General features: G+C 50.5%; 1 pseudogene; it reads right to left on the bottom strand.

The window, feature by feature from the left end:
* The window catches only part of LOC103595688, a 26783-nt pseudogene extending 23063 nt beyond the window's left edge, over positions 1-3720 (bottom strand).
* Positions 3721-4898: the final 1178 nt, after the last annotated feature.

Below are 4898 nucleotides of genomic sequence, written 5' to 3'. Positions count from 1 at the left end.
GGTAGTTGGAAGGCTGCTGAAGACATTAACAGCCCTAGAAGTCAAGAAGGGCAGAGGTGTTGTGAGTGTGGAGGGAATGGGCTTTAATTTTAGATGACTCTGAGGTGACAGTGGGACATTACAGTAGAAATGTCAAGTGCGCTACTGGAAATGGGTGACTGGCGTGCACGCAGAGGGGACACAGTCGTCACTAATAGATTCACGACTCAGATCAGAGTGTTGTCCACGTAGAAAGGAAGACGCCCTCCTGGTGGACGGGGAGGAGGAGGAAGAGGCAGTGGCGGGGACGCTCGGCTGTAAAATATCACTGAAGCCAAAGGAATGCGGGAGGAGCCATCACCTCTGGGCAGAGCGACCCAGGAGAGTAACACGGGACAAAGACCCTGCAGCATTAAGCAGGAGATCGATGTTGACATTTTAAAGCATGGAAAACTTAAAGTAAAATATTAAAAGCAAGCTACAAAATCCAGAGCTGCCTCGTTCACTTTTGCATTTGGCAGGATAAATGCATAAAGGAAAACAACATAAGAGAGAAACAACAGTTCCACTGACCACAGTCCACTGAGCTGGAGTCTCTCGNGAAATGGGTGACTGGCGTGCACGCAGAGGGGACACAGTCGTCACTAATAGATTCACGACTCAGATCAGAGTGTTGTCCACGTAGAAAGGAAGACGCCCTCCTGGTGGACGGGGAGGAGGAGGAAGAGGCAGTGGCGGGGACGCTCGGCTGTAAAATATCACTGAAGCCAAAGGAATGCGGGAGGAGCCATCACCTCTGGGCAGAGCGACCCAGGAGAGTAACACGGGACAAAGACCCTGCAGCATTAAGCAGGAGATCGATGTTGACATTTTAAAGCATGGAAAACTTAAAGTAAAATATTAAAAGCAAGCTACAAAATCCAGAGCTGCCTCGTTCACTTTTGCATTTGGCAGGATAAACGCATAAAGGAAAACAACATAAGAGAGAAACAACAGTTCCACTGACCACAGTCCACTGAGCTGGAGTCTCTCACTTCTTTCCGACAGTCTTTCCAAATGCCACAGCAGGAGAACATGACGTTTTCTTCTAATCCTGCCAGGCTGGCCGTTCTCCCAGCAAACCTCACTGCACGCCATAGGGTGCTAGGATCTGTGAGCACAAAGGTGAACAGGTGGGTCCCCAGCCCAGGCAGGCCGCAGCAGCTTACAGCAGGAGGGCCCCCAGCCCATCTGGGCTTCCCTACAGAGCCACGCATCATAAGTCACTGTGTCGTTGGCCCGAGTAGATCAGGGTTAACGACACTGCACTGGCTGCTCCGTCTCACCCTCCCCCAGTGCTGAGACACCTTCCCAGGCTGGAACCCCCCACCCCACCCTGACCCCGGATCCCTCCTGTGCCTGAAATCCGCCTGTGACATTCTCGTCCACCCTGCACGGCCCTCTCTGCAGAGGGCTTCAGGGTTCCCCTGTTCGAGTGAGCTCGGCCTGCGTCTGTAGCTTTCCCTGCGGTCGTAGGTTCTGGGTAGCGAATGACTGGAGCCAATGAACCACCACGCAACAGTTTTACCAGGTGGACTTTCTCAGGGGACCCAAAGTTGTTGTGCAGCCCACAGAAGCCACGGGAGACAAGAGTACCATTTATTCGAGTTTATAGAATGCACATGATTCCTTGCACTTCTCCATGCTGGCGTGAGTTTAGGCATGAATCTTCGAAATCAGTCTGTTTTCAGTTAATAAAATGTCCTTAAACCACATTAGTAAATTCCTATAAATTCAATCTGTTTGATTTTCTTCTCATGCACTTCAAATGCCTGACTGGGCAATTTATGACTTCGACAAGCAAAACCCTTCCAAGTAATTTTTAAAAAGTCATAAATCTAATACATTAGAATCTTAAGTACAGCAAATTTAAGTTTTCTTAAACATTTCCAGCATTATTTACAAATTTAGCCAAATTCCTCACACCTTCCAACTTAAATCCTAAGAATCAACTGCATATTTTAAATTGGAATCACGGCTGATCTGTCATATAATCTAAAATGTCAAATTCTCTGAAAAGTGACAGTTTAAACACCAAATACATGGACCATCTCTAACCTTAAACCCAAAGTATCAATATTGTGAATTTCATTTTACTCTGTCTGTTTTCAAAGGGGGTAATGAATTATTAAAACACACATGATAGTTAAATATCTGTTACTCATTTTTTTCAATTTTCGATTTAAAAGAGAAATCTGGAGCTGTCCATGTGTACGCCGCTGATTGGACAGGCTGGGCCCATGACACACAGTCAGAATGTCACTGCCGTTAGCACAGGCCCAGCTCACGGTGGGGGGAGGGGGCTCTCAAAAGGCAACTGTACGTTGTCTCCCCAGCCCTGGTGTGAAAACCTGGGCCTCCCTGTTATGACCTCTCTTAGGTAATATGGTTGAGCCCTCAGCACACTCTCAGTTCAGTAGTTAGAATGTCCCACTCCGTGTGACATCCATGCTTCCAAGGAATGATCTTTCTCCCACTCACCGGAGGATGCAGGGCTGGGGTGCTGGGGACAGAGACAGAGTAAGGGTGGGAGGTTGGCCTTGCCCAAGCCTGCCGTGCACTCTGGTCCGGCAGAGGCTTGGGCTGGGCGGAAGGCCATGTGGGCCTGCTCTGGCTGCCGCTTCCTCGCTGGCAGCCCTGGGAATGCGGTCGGGGGGACTCTCCGTTTCTCCTTGCTGAGGCCTGTTTGGACAAGCCTTGGACATCCCATGCTGGCCGCTTCTCCTGCGTGTGTCACCCCTGGGAACACACATGCACCTGTGTCCAGACACATCCTGGAGTGCGGGGTCCCTCCCTTCTCTCCTTCCTGCTCCCCTTCCTCCCACCGTCCCTCAAGGGGCTGTGAGAAACTTCCAGATTTCCCTGGAGGGAGGTAGGGTGCCCACACAGCAGGCCACACAGCAAGCTCTACGAGGGTCCCCTGAAGTCTGCTCAGGTGGGGGACAACCACCACCTCCTCTTTGAGAAAAGGAGTGGGTCTCCTGGCATATCAAAAACTCTCTAAAAAATGCTTTTGCAGAATCTTGTCCTAATCCTCAGCCTGACTGCACACTCTGGATGACCTGAGAGGGGTAAAGTTGGTGTGATGAGCTGCGGCGTCGGGGCTGGGGCCTCCCATGGCTGGTCTCTGGCAGGAGCTTCTACTCTCTTGCACTGGCAGGAAACAGCTCTATTGATCAATCGATTGATTGATTGATTGATTGATCTATCGGGCCACCCTGGCCTTCACAGGCTCCCATCGATGTCCTGCCCTCCTGCCGCGGCTCCCCCAGATGGCACCTCATGGACAGGAGGTGGCGTGTAAGGCACCAGGCCCCTCCATCTCATGAGGGCCATGTCTGGGGTCCTGGAAGACTTTGTGAGGCCCCGCCCCGGCCATCGCTGATTGTCCCCTTCCGCACCTCCCCGATCCTGCGGCCAGGCCCCTCTCGCCTCCAGCAGGCTGTGCCTGGGTCCTGACCCCATGGACCACGGTGTCTTCGCATCCACCCCCCGCCCCCCTTTTGCCCCTTGGCACCACGTCCCCGCTGGCTGCCCCCTCAAGAATCCTCCTTCAGAGTCGCGCACCAGGCTGTGTCCGCACATGTCTCTGACCCGGTTCTCCCCGCACCCTCTCTCACCCATCTCCACAGGAGACAGGCCCGGGGGCTTCTGCAGCTGGAAGGAGACTTTGGGCTCCCCTGTTGTGGGCACAGGCCACATTCCCTAATAGTTCTCTTGTAGACCCCTGAGCTGGATCTAAGGAGGCGTCTGCCTTCCCTCCTCTCCTCCTGGGAATTCCCTTCAAATCACTCACATTTTCAGTCTTTTCTTTTTAGGCTGGGGGTGGCCGGTGAGATCAGCTCCCTGCAGAAATGGAGGTCTCCTGACCACCACCCTCAGACGGGGACTCAAAACTCTGAGGCCGCTGGAAGGGTGTCATTGTCTCATCCCCTCTGACGCCTTTCGTACGCTTACGTCATAGCTTATTCTGGTTCTGTGCTGGTCTCTTTCTTAACCCACTTTGCTCAGATGTGTTTATCCCTTGGCCCCTGCGGGCTTCTGAGACTGTGAGCCCTTGCTCTATATTTTACCTATTATTATCTATGTTTTGACTATTTGAGCTCACTCAGATAGAAGTGGATTAGTTTCCCATTGCTGTTGTGTTTTGTCAATTTCTCCTTGCATTTCCTGCTTTTTTTGTGCTTTTTGCAAAAAAAAAAAAAAAAAGATTGAGACCTGGAAGTAGGCAAAAGAGATTACTAGGTGTTCCTTTGGGGCAATGCCAGGCTCGACTCTGCTTTGTAGGTATTTCCCAAGTCTGCAGGGGCGGAGGTGAGCTTCTGGATTGTTGGCAGGTAGAGATGTAAATCATCTCTGTCCGGAGGAACAGATGACTCCAAAGGTTACAGTTTATGGCCCTGTTGAACATTAACCAGCTCTGCATCTAACCCACGACCTATTAAATTAACCACATATGCACACCTAGCCTCTCAAATGCTCTCTCAACTGGTTTTAACATCTTTCTGGTTCTTTATTCATTAATTCATTAGTTAAATGAAAATTGTGACACATTTTCATTTTATATTTGCCTGAGAGTCAGAATATTTTTACCTTTTTGAAAGCTCTGCTTTAACAACAGTTTATACATTTTGATACTGTTATTTGGTACATAACGATTAATGACAATTACGATCTCATTGTGGATCGTCAACTGTATCATGATGAGGACTTGCTTTTTCTTTCTCTTTCTCTTATCAAAACATAACTGATTGTAGGGCTGATCCCGTGGCGCACTCGGGAGAGTGCGGCGCTGCGAGTGCAGCAACGCTCTCGCCACGGTTCGGATCCTATATAGGGATGGCCGGTGCGCTCACTGGCTGAGCGCGGTGCGGGTGACA

Source organism: Galeopterus variegatus, unplaced genomic scaffold, assembly GCF_000696425.1.
Source record: "Galeopterus variegatus unplaced genomic scaffold, G_variegatus-3.0.2 Scaffold1819, whole genome shotgun sequence".
Taxonomy (NCBI): Eukaryota; Metazoa; Chordata; class Mammalia; order Dermoptera; family Cynocephalidae; genus Galeopterus; species Galeopterus variegatus.
This window is presented reverse-complemented; position numbering and strand designations above follow the sequence as displayed.